The 12,592-nt window shown below is 45.7% G+C and overlaps 1 protein-coding gene and 1 long non-coding RNA gene across 4 annotated transcripts in view; both read left to right on the forward strand.

Annotated features, from left to right (window-relative positions):
• The window catches only part of LOC109899994 (cellular nucleic acid-binding protein), a 51,748-nt gene that overhangs the window by 36,356 nt on the left and 2,800 nt on the right, over positions 1 to 12,592 (forward strand). The window lies entirely within an intron of this gene.
• Positions 2,779 to 4,514, forward strand: LOC116373990 (uncharacterized). 2 transcript variants are annotated; one of them, XR_004209752.1, is made up of 3 exons: positions 2,779 to 2,959; positions 3,159 to 3,306; positions 4,480 to 4,514. It is a non-coding gene; the product is annotated as an uncharacterized LOC116373990 (long non-coding RNA). The 2 variants fall into 2 exon arrangements; XR_004209808.1 differs by lacking the exon at positions 4,480 to 4,514 and adding an exon at positions 3,368 to 3,398.

Here is a 12,592-nt window from a genome sequence, read left to right on the forward strand (position 1 = left end):
TTACTCCTCTCAGTTCCAGACAGGACAGGTTATACTGTTACTCCTCTCAGTTCCAGATAGGACAGGTTATACTGTTACTCCTCTCAGTTCCAGACAGGACAGGTTATACTGTTACTCCTCTCAGTTCCAGACAGGACAGGTTATACTGTTACTCCTCTCAGTTCCAGACAGGACAGGTTATACTGTTACTCCTCTCAGTTCCAGACAGGACAGGTTATACTGTTACTCTTCTCAGTTCCAGACAGGACAGGTTATACTGTTACTCCTCTCAGTTCCAGACAGGTTATACTGTTACTCCTCTCAGTTCCAGACAGGACAGGTTATACTGTTACTCCTCTCAGTTCCAGACAGGACAGGTTACTCCTCTCAGTTCCAGACAGGTTATACTGTTACTCCTCTCAGTTCCAGACAGGACAGGTTATACTGTTACTCCTCTCAGTTCCAGACAGGACAGGTTATACTGTTACTCCTCTCAGTTCCAGACAGGACAGGTTATACTGTTACTCCTCTCAGTTCCAGACAGGACAGGTTATACTGTTACTCCTCTCAATTCCAGACAGGACAGGTTATACTGTTACTCCTCTCAGTTCCAGACAGGACAGGTTATACTGTTACTCCTCTCAGTTCCAGACAGGTTATACTGTTACTCCTCTCAGTTTCAGACAGGACAGGTTATACTGTTACTCCTCTCAGTTCCAGACAGGACAGGTTAACTGTTACTCCTCCAGACAGGACAGGTTATACTGTTACTCCTCTCAGTTCCAGACAGGTTATACTGTTACTCCTCTCAGTTCCAGACAGGACAGGTTAGGCTGTTACTCCTCTCAGTTTCAGACAGGACAGGTTATACTGTTACAAATTTATTTATATAGCCCTTCGTACATCAGCTGATATCTCAAAGTGCTTTACAGAAACCCAGCCTAAAACAGCAAGCAATGCAGGTGTAGAAGCACGGTGGCTAGGAAAAACTCCCTAGGAAGAAACCTAGAGAGGAACCAGGCTATGTGGGGTGGCCAGTCCTCTTCTGGCTGTGCCGGGTGGAGATAATAACAGAACATGGCCAAGATGTTCAAATGTTCATAAATGACCAGCATGGTCTAATAATAAGGCAGAACAGTTGAAACTGGAGCAGCAGCATGGCCAGGTGTACTGGGGACAGCAAGGAGTCATCATGTCAGGTAGTCCTGAGGCATGGTCCTAGGGCTCAGGTCCTCCGAGAGAGAGAAAGAAAGAGAGAATTAGAGAGAGTACACTTAAATTCACACAGGACACCGAATAGGACAGGAGAAGTACTCCAGATATAACAAACTGACCCTAGCCCCCCGACACATAAACTACTGCAGCATAAATACTGGAGGCTGAGACAGGAGGGGTCAGGAGACACTGTGGCCCCATCCGAGGACACCCCCGGACAGGGCAAACAGGAAGGATATAACCCCACCCACTTTGCCAAAGCACAGCCCCCACACCACTAGAGGGATATCTTCAACCACCTCCTCTCAGTTCCAGACAGGACAGGTTATACAGTTACTCCTCTCAGTTCCAGACAGGACAGGTTATACTGTTACTCCTCTCAGTTCCAGACAGGTTACACTGTTACTCCTCTCAGTTCCAGACAGGACAGGTTATACTGTTACTCCTCTCAGTTCCAGACAGGACAAGTTATACTGTTACTCCTCTTAGTTCCAGACAGGACAGGTTATACTGTTACTCCTCTCAGTTCCAGACAGGTTATACTGTTACTCCTCTCAGTTCCAGACAGGTTATACTGTTACTCCTCTCAGTTCCAGACAGGACAGGTTATACTGTTACTCCTCTCAGTTCCAGACAGGACAGGTTATAATGTTACCCCTCTCAGTTCCAGACAGGACAGGTTATACTATTACTCCTCTCAATTCCAGACAGGACAGGTTATACTGTTACTCCTCTCAGTTCCAGACAGGACAGGTTATACTGTTACTCCTCTCAGTTCCAGACAGGATATACTGTTACTCCTCTCAGTTCCAGACAGGATATACTGTTACTCCTCTCAGTTCCAGACAGGTTATACTGTTACTCCTCTCAGTTCCAGACAGGACAGGTTACTCCTCTCAGTTCCAGACAGGACAGGTTATACTGTTACTCCTCTCAATTCCAGACAGGACAGGTTATACTGTTACTCCTCTCAGTTCCAGACAGGACAGGTTATACTGTTACTCCTCTCAGTTCCAGACAGGTTATACTGTTATTCCTCTCAGTTCCAGACAGGACAGGTTATACTGTTATTCCTCTCAGTTCCAGACAGGACAGGTTATACTGTTACTCCTCTCAGTTCCAGACAGGACAGGTTATACTGTTACTCCTCTCAGTTCCAGACAGGTTATACTGTTACTCCTCTCAGTTCCAGACAGGACAGGTTATACTGTTACTCCTCTCAGTTCCAGACAGGACAGGTTATACTGTTACTCCTCTCAGTTCCAGACAGGACAGGTTATACTGTTACTCCTCTCAGTTCCAGACAGGTTAAACTGTTACTCCTCTCAGTTCCAGACAGGTTAAACTGTTACTCCTCTCAGTTCCAGACAGGACAGGTTATGCTGTTACTCCTCTCAGTTCCAGACAGGACAGGTTATACAGTTACTCCTCTCAGTTCCAGACAGGACAGGTTACCCCTCTCAGTTCCAGACAGGACAGGTTAAACTGTTACTCCTCTCAGTTCCAGACAGGACAGGTTATACTGTTACTCCTCTCAGTTCCAGACAGGTTATACTGTTACTCCTCTCAGTTCCAGACAGGACAGGTTATACTGTTACTCCTCTCAGTTCCAGACAGGTTATACTGTTACTCCTCTCAGTTCCAGACAGGACAGGTTATACTGTTACTCCTCTCAGTTCCAGACAGAACAGGTTATGCTGTTACTCCTCTCAATTCCAGACAGGACAGGTTATACTGTTACTCCTCTCAGTTCCAGACAGGACAGGTTACTCCTCTCAGTTCCAGACAGGACAGGTTAAACTGTTACTCCTCTCAGTTCCAGACAGGTTATACTGTTACTCCTCTCAGTTCCAGACAGGACAGGTTATACTGTTACTCCTCTCAGTTCCAGACAGGTTATACTGTTACTCCTCTCAGTTCCAGACAGGACAGGTTATACTGTTACTCCTCTCAGTTCCAGACAGGTTATACTGTTACTCCTCTCAGTTCCAGACAGGACAGGTTATACTGTTACTCCTCTCAGTTCCAGACAGAACAGGTTATGCTGTTACTCCTCTCAATTCCAGACAGGACAGGTTATACTGTTACTCCTCTCAGTTCCAGACAGGACAGGTTACTCCTCTCAGTTCCAGACAGGACAGGTTAAACTGTTACTCCTCTCAGTTCCAGACAGGTTATACTGTTACTCCTCTCAGTTCCAGACAGGACAGGTTATACTGTTACTCCTCTCACTTCCAGACAGGACAGGTTATACTGTTACTCCTCTCAGTTCCAGACAGGACAGGTTATACTGTTACTCCTCTCAGTTCCAGACAGGACAGGTTATACTGTTACTCCTCTCAGTTCCAGACAGGACAGGTTAAACTGTTACTCCTCTCAATTCCAGACAGGTTATACTGTTACTCCTCTCAGTTCCAGACAGGACAGGTTATACTGTTACTCCTCTCAGTTCCAGACAGGTTATACTGTTACTCCTCTCAATTCCAGACAGGACAGGTTATACTGTTACTCCTCTCAGTTCCAGACAGGACAGGTTATACTGTTACTCCTCTCAGTTCCAGACAGGACAGGTTATACTGTTACTCCTCTCAGTTCCAGACAGGACAGGTTATACTGTTACTCCTCTCAGTTCCAGACAGGTTATACTGTTACTCCTCTCAGTTCCAGACAGGACAGGTTATACTGTTACTCCTCTCAGTTCCAGACAGGACAGGTTATGCTGTTACTCCTCTCAGTTCCAGACAGGTTATACTGTTACTCCTCTCAGTTCCAGACAGGACAGGTTATACTGTTACTCCTCTCAGTTCCAGACAGGACAGGTTATACTGTTACTCCTCTCAGTTCCAGACAGGTTATACTGTTACTCCTCTCAGTTCCAGACAGGACAGGTTATACTGTTACTCCTCTCAGTTCCAGACAGGACAGGTTATACTGTTACTCCTCTCAGTTCCAGACAGAACAGGTTATACTGTTACTCCTCACAATTCCAGACAGGTTATACTGTTACTCCTCTCAGTTTCAGACAGGACAGGTTATACTGTTACTCCTCTCAGTTCCAGACAGGTTATACTGTTACTCCTCTCAGTTTCAGACAGGACAGGTTATACTGTTACTCCTCTCAGTTCCAGACAGGACAGGTTATACTGTTACTCCTCTCAGTTCCAGACAGGACAGGTTATACTGTTACTCCTCTCAGTTCCAGACAGGACAGGTTATGCTGTTACTCCTCTCAGTTCCAGACAGGACAGGTTATACTGTTACTCCTCTCAGTTCCAGACAGGACAGGTTATACTGTTACTCCTCTGTTCCAGACAGGACAGGTTATACTGTTACTCCTCTCAGTTCGACAGGACAGGTTATACTGTTACTCCTCTAAGTTCCAGACAGGAGAGGTTATACTGTTACTCCTCTCCTCTCAGTTCCAGACAGGACAGGTTATACTGTTACTCCTCTCAGTTCCAGACAGGACAGGTTATACTGTTACTCCTCTCAATTCCAGACAGGACAGGTTATACTGTTACCCCTCAGTTCCAGACAGGACAGGTTATACTGTTACTCCTCTCAATTCCAGACAGGACAGGTTATACTGTTGCTCCTCTCAATTCCAGACAGGACAGGTTATACTGTTACCCCTCAGTTCCAGACAGGACAGGTTATACTGTTACTCCTCTCAGTTCCAGACAGGACAGGTTATACTGTTACTCCTCTCAGTTCCAGACAGGACAGGTTATACTGTTACTCCTCTCAGTTCCAGACAGGACAGGTTATACTGTTACTCCTCTCAGTTCCAGACAGGACAGGTTATACTGTTACTCCTCTCAGTTCCAGACAGGTTATACTGTTACTCCTCTCAGTTCCAGACAGGACAGGTTATACTGTTACTCCTCTCAGTTCCAGACAGGACAGGTTATACTGTTACTCCTCTCAGTTCCAGACAGGACAGGTTATACTGTTACTCCTCTCAGTTCCAGACAGGTTATACTGTTACTCCTCTCAGTTCCAGACAGGACAGGTTATACTGTTACTCCTCTCAGTTCCAGACAGGACAGGTTATACTGTTACTCCTCTCAGTTCCAGACAGGACAGGTTATACTGTTAGTCCTCTCAGTTCCAGACAGAACAGGTTATACTGTTACTCCTCACAATTCCAGACAGGTTATACTGTTACTCCTCTCAGTTTCAGACAGGACAGGTTATACTGTTACTCCTCTCAGTTCCAGACAGGTTATACTGTTACTCCTCTCAGTTTCAGACAGGACAGGTTATACTGTTACTCCTCTCAGTTCCAGACAGGACAGGTTATACTGTTACTCCTCTCAGTTCCAGACAGGACAGGTTATGCTGTTACTCCTCTCAGTTCCAGACAGGAGAGGTTATACTGTTACTCCTCTCCTCTCAGTTCCAGACAGGACAGGTTATACTGTTACTCCTCTCAGTTCCAGACAGGACAGGTTATACTGTTACTCCTCTCAGTTCCAGACAGGACAGGTTATACTGTTACTCCTCTCAATTCCAGACAGGTTATACTGTTACTCCTCTCAGTTTCAGACAGGACAGGTTATACTGTTACTCCTCTTAGTTCCAGACAGGTTATACTGTTACTCCTCAATTCCAGACAGGACAGGTTATACTGTTACTCCTCTCTGTTCCAGACAGGACAGGTTATACTGTTACTCCTCTCAGTTCCAGACAGGACAGGTTATACTGTTACTCCTCTCAGTTCCAGACAGGACAGGTTATGCTGTTACTCCTCTCAATTCCAGACAGGACAGGTTATACTGTTACTCCTCTCAGTTCCAGACAGGACAGGTTACTCCTCTCAGTTCCAGACAGGACAGGTTAAACTGTTACTCCTCTCAGTTCCAGACAGGTTATACTGTTACTCCTCTCAGTTCCAGACAGGACAGGTTATACTGTTACTCCTCTCACTTCCAGACAGGACAGGTTATACTGTTACTCCTCTCAGTTCCAGACAGGACAGGTTATACTGTTACTCCTCTCAGTTCCAGACAGGACAGGTTATACTGTTACTCCTCTCAGTTCCAGACAGGACAGGTTAAACTGTTACTCCTCTCAATTCCAGACAGGTTATACTGTTACTCCTCTCAGTTCCAGACAGGACAGGTTATACTGTTACTCCTCTCAGTTCCAGACAGGTTATACTGTTACTCCTCTCAATTCCAGACAGGACAGGTTATACTGTTACTCCTCTCAGTTCCAGACAGGACAGGTTATACTGTTACTCCTCTCAGTTCCAGACAGGACAGGTTATACTGTTACTCCTCTCAGTTCCAGACAGGACAGGTTATACTGTTACTCCTCTCAGTTCCAGACAGGTTATACTGTTACTCCTCTCAGTTCCAGACAGGACAGGTTATACTGTTACTCCTCTCAGTTCCAGACAGGACAGGTTATGCTGTTACTCCTCTCAGTTCCAGACAGGACAGGTTATGCTGTTACTCCTCTCAGTTCCAGACAGGTTATACTGTTACTCCTCTCAGTTCCAGACAGGACAGGTTATACTGTTACTCCTCTCAGTTCCAGACAGGACAGGTTATACTGTTACTCCTCTCAGTTCCAGACAGGTTATACTGTTACTCCTCTCAGTTCCAGACAGGACAGGTTATACTGTTACTCCTCTCAGTTCCAGACAGGACAGGTTATACTGTTACTCCTCTCAGTTCCAGACAGAACAGGTTATACTGTTACTCCTCACAATTCCAGACAGGTTATACTGTTACTCCTCTCAGTTTCAGACAGGACAGGTTATACTGTTACTCCTCTCAGTTCCAGACAGGTTATACTGTTACTCCTCTCAGTTTCAGACAGGACAGGTTATACTGTTACTCCTCTCAGTTCCAGACAGGACAGGTTATACTGTTACTCCTCTCAGTTCCAGACAGGACAGGTTATACTGTTACTCCTCTCAGTTCCAGACAGGACAGGTTATGCTGTTACTCCTCTCAGTTCCAGACAGGACAGGTTATACTGTTACTCCTCTCAGTTCCAGACAGGACAGGTTATACTGTTACTCCTCTGTTCCAGACAGGACAGGTTATACTGTTACTCCTCTCAGTTCGACAGGACAGGTTATACTGTTACTCCTCTAAGTTCCAGACAGGAGAGGTTATACTGTTACTCCTCTCCTCTCAGTTCCAGACAGGACAGGTTATACTGTTACTCCTCTCAGTTCCAGACAGGACAGGTTATACTGTTACTCCTCTCAATTCCAGACAGGACAGGTTATACTGTTACCCCTCAGTTCCAGACAGGACAGGTTATACTGTTACTCCTCTCAATTCCAGACAGGACAGGTTATACTGTTGCTCCTCTCAATTCCAGACAGGACAGGTTATACTGTTACCCCTCAGTTCCAGACAGGACAGGTTATACTGTTACTCCTCTCAGTTCCAGACAGGACAGGTTATACTGTTACTCCTCTCAGTTCCAGACAGGACAGGTTATACTGTTACTCCTCTCAGTTCCAGACAGGACAGGTTATACTGTTACTCCTCTCAGTTCCAGACAGGACAGGTTATACTGTTACTCCTCTCAGTTCCAGACAGGTTATACTGTTACTCCTCTCAGTTCCAGACAGGACAGGTTATACTGTTACTCCTCTCAGTTCCAGACAGGACAGGTTATACTGTTACTCCTCTCAGTTCCAGACAGGACAGGTTATACTGTTACTCCTCTCAGTTCCAGACAGGTTATACTGTTACTCCTCTCAGTTCCAGACAGGACAGGTTATACTGTTACTCCTCTCAGTTCCAGACAGGACAGGTTATACTGTTACTCCTCTCAGTTCCAGACAGGACAGGTTATACTGTTAGTCCTCTCAGTTCCAGACAGAACAGGTTATACTGTTACTCCTCACAATTCCAGACAGGTTATACTGTTACTCCTCTCAGTTTCAGACAGGACAGGTTATACTGTTACTCCTCTCAGTTCCAGACAGGTTATACTGTTACTCCTCTCAGTTTCAGACAGGACAGGTTATACTGTTACTCCTCTCAGTTCCAGACAGGACAGGTTATACTGTTACTCCTCTCAGTTCCAGACAGGACAGGTTATGCTGTTACTCCTCTCAGTTCCAGACAGGAGAGGTTATACTGTTACTCCTCTCCTCTCAGTTCCAGACAGGACAGGTTATACTGTTACTCCTCTCAGTTCCAGACAGGACAGGTTATACTGTTACTCCTCTCAGTTCCAGACAGGACAGGTTATACTGTTACTCCTCTCAATTCCAGACAGGTTATACTGTTACTCCTCTCAGTTTCAGACAGGACAGGTTATACTGTTACTCCTCTTAGTTCCAGACAGGTTATACTGTTACTCCTCAATTCCAGACAGGACAGGTTATACTGTTACTCCTCTCTGTTCCAGACAGGACAGGTTATACTGTTACTCCTCTCAGTTCCAGACAGGACAGGTTATACTGTTACTCCTCTCAGTTCCAGACAGGACAGGTTATGCTGTTACTCCTCTCAATTCCAGACAGGACAGGTTATACTGTTACTCCTCTCAGTTCCAGACAGGACAGGTTACTCCTCTCAGTTCCAGACAGGACAGGTTAAACTGTTACTCCTCTCAGTTCCAGACAGGTTATACTGTTACTCCTCTCAGTTCCAGACAGGACAGGTTATACTGTTACTCCTCTCACTTCCAGACAGGACAGGTTATACTGTTACTCCTCTCAGTTCCAGACAGGACAGGTTATACTGTTACTCCTCTCAGTTCCAGACAGGACAGGTTATACTGTTACTCCTCTCAGTTCCAGACAGGACAGGTTAAACTGTTACTCCTCTCAATTCCAGACAGGTTATACTGTTACTCCTCTCAGTTCCAGACAGGACAGGTTATACTGTTACTCCTCTCAGTTCCAGACAGGTTATACTGTTACTCCTCTCAATTCCAGACAGGACAGGTTATACTGTTACTCCTCTCAGTTCCAGACAGGACAGGTTATACTGTTACTCCTCTCAGTTCCAGACAGGACAGGTTATACTGTTACTCCTCTCAGTTCCAGACAGGACAGGTTATACTGTTACTCCTCTCAGTTCCAGACAGGTTATACTGTTACTCCTCTCAGTTCCAGACAGGACAGGTTATACTGTTACTCCTCTCAGTTCCAGACAGGACAGGTTATGCTGTTACTCCTCTCAGTTCCAGACAGGACAGGTTATGCTGTTACTCCTCTCAGTTCCAGACAGGTTATACTGTTACTCCTCTCAGTTCCAGACAGGACAGGTTATACTGTTACTCCTCTCAGTTCCAGACAGGACAGGTTATACTGTTACTCCTCTCAGTTCCAGACAGGTTATACTGTTACTCCTCTCAGTTCCAGACAGGACAGGTTATACTGTTACTCCTCTCAGTTCCAGACAGGACAGGTTATACTGTTACTCCTCTCAGTTCCAGACAGAACAGGTTATACTGTTACTCCTCACAATTCCAGACAGGTTATACTGTTACTCCTCTCAGTTTCAGACAGGACAGGTTATACTGTTACTCCTCTCAGTTCCAGACAGGTTATACTGTTACTCCTCTCAGTTTCAGACAGGACAGGTTATACTGTTACTCCTCTCAGTTCCAGACAGGACAGGTTATACTGTTACTCCTCTCAGTTCCAGACAGGACAGGTTATACTGTTACTCCTCTCAGTTCCAGACAGGACAGGTTATGCTGTTACTCCTCTCAGTTCCAGACAGGACAGGTTATACTGTTACTCCTCTCAGTTCCAGACAGGACAGGTTATACTGTTACTCCTCTGTTCCAGACAGGACAGGTTATACTGTTACTCCTCTCAGTTCGACAGGACAGGTTATACTGTTACTCCTCTAAGTTCCAGACAGGAGAGGTTATACTGTTACTCCTCTCCTCTCAGTTCCAGACAGGACAGGTTATACTGTTACTCCTCTCAGTTCCAGACAGGACAGGTTATACTGTTACTCCTCTCAATTCCAGACAGGACAGGTTATACTGTTACCCCTCAGTTCCAGACAGGACAGGTTATACTGTTACTCCTCTCAATTCCAGACAGGACAGGTTATACTGTTGCTCCTCTCAATTCCAGACAGGACAGGTTATACTGTTACCCCTCAGTTCCAGACAGGACAGGTTATACTGTTACTCCTCTCAGTTCCAGACAGGACAGGTTATACTGTTACTCCTCTCAGTTCCAGACAGGACAGGTTATACTGTTACTCCTCTCAGTTCCAGACAGGACAGGTTATACTGTTACTCCTCTCAGTTCCAGACAGGACAGGTTATACTGTTACTCCTCTCAGTTCCAGACAGGACAGGTTATACTGTTACTCCTCTCAGTTCCAGACAGGTTATACTGTTACTCCTCTCAGTTCCAGACAGGACAGGTTATACTGTTACTCCTCTCAGTTCCAGACAGGACAGGTTATACTGTTACTCCTCTCAGTTCCAGACAGGACAGGTTATACTGTTACTCCTCTCAGTTCCAGACAGGTTATACTGTTACTCCTCTCAGTTCCAGACAGGACAGGTTATACTGTTACTCCTCTCAGTTCCAGACAGGACAGGTTATACTGTTACTCCTCTCAGTTCCAGACAGGACAGGTTATACTGTTAGTCCTCTCAGTTCCAGACAGAACAGGTTATACTGTTACTCCTCACAATTCCAGACAGGTTATACTGTTACTCCTCTCAGTTTCAGACAGGACAGGTTATACTGTTACTCCTCTCAGTTCCAGACAGGTTATACTGTTACTCCTCTCAGTTTCAGACAGGACAGGTTATACTGTTACTCCTCTCAGTTCCAGACAGGACAGGTTATACTGTTACTCCTCTCAGTTCCAGACAGGACAGGTTATGCTGTTACTCCTCTCAGTTCCAGACAGGAGAGGTTATACTGTTACTCCTCTCCTCTCAGTTCCAGACAGGACAGGTTATACTGTTACTCCTCTCAGTTCCAGACAGGACAGGTTATACTGTTACTCCTCTCAGTTCCAGACAGGACAGGTTATACTGTTACTCCTCTCAATTCCAGACAGGTTATACTGTTACTCCTCTCAGTTTCAGACAGGACAGGTTATACTGTTACTCCTCTTAGTTCCAGACAGGTTATACTGTTACTCCTCAATTCCAGACAGGACAGGTTATACTGTTACTCCTCTCTGTTCCAGACAGGACAGGTTATACTGTTACTCCTCTCAGTTCCAGACAGGACAGGTTATACTGTTACTCCTCTCAGTTCCAGACAGGACAGGTTATACTGTTACTCCTCTCAGTTCCAGACAGGACAGGTTATACTGTTACTCCTCTCAGTTCCAGACAGGACAGGTTATACTGTTACTCCTCTCAATTCCAGACAGGTTATACTGTTACTCCTCTCAGTTCCAGACAGGACAGGTTAAACTGTTACTCCTCTCAGTTCCAGACAGGTTATACTGTTACTCCTCTCAGTTCCAGACAGGACAGGTTATACTGTTACTCCTCTCAGTTCCAGACAGGACAGGTTATACTGTTACCCCTCAGTTCCAGACAGGACAGGTTATACTGTTACTCCTCTCAATTCCAGACAGGACAGGTTATACTGTTACTCCTCTCAGTTCCAGACAGGACAGGTTATACTGTTACTCCTCTCAATTCCAGACAGGACAGGTTATACTGTTACCCCTCAGTTCCAGACAGGACAGGTTATACTGTTACTCCTCTCAGTTCCAGACAGGACAGGTTATACTGTTACTCCTCTCAGTTCCAGACAGGACAGGTTATACTGTTACTCCTCTCAGTTCCAGACAGGACAGGTTATACTGTTACTCCTCTCAGTTCCAGACAGGACAGGTTATACTGTTACTCCTCTCAGTTCCAGACAGGACAGGTTATACTGTTACTCCTCTCAGTTCCAGACAGGTTATACTGTTACTCCTCTCAGTTCCAGACAGGACAGGTTATACTGTTACTCCTCTCAGTTCCAGACAGGACAGGTTATACTGTTACTCCTCTCAGTTCCAGACAGGTTATACTGTTACTCCTCTCAGTTCCAGACAGGACAGGTTATACTGTTACTCCTCTCAGTTCCAGACAGGGCAGGTCGCAGGGAAGATTGAAAAAACAAACAGCAGGGCTCTAGACAGCCACAAGCCCGGGAGAGTCCGCTGTCCCAGCCGTAATGGATAGCCGTGTTGCAGGCTGCTTTCAAGCCCTCAAGAAATCCCTGCTAGCTTGATAGCCTAGCTGCTAGCTAGCTGCCTATCTGCTCTGCCAAACGGCTCCTCAGACCGGCAGGATGACTGGACATATAGTAGTGGTCCCAGCAACTGATGCTGACTGCGTCTGGATTCCGTCCATATTTTCCACAATGTAGATTTTATAGGCCCCTAATATAATGCAAGTGTTTTATCACTGTGGCAATGCCGGTGAT

This window comes from Oncorhynchus kisutch, linkage group LG1 (genome assembly GCF_002021735.2).
Source record: "Oncorhynchus kisutch isolate 150728-3 linkage group LG1, Okis_V2, whole genome shotgun sequence".
NCBI lineage: Eukaryota > Metazoa > Chordata > Actinopteri > Salmoniformes > Salmonidae > Oncorhynchus > Oncorhynchus kisutch.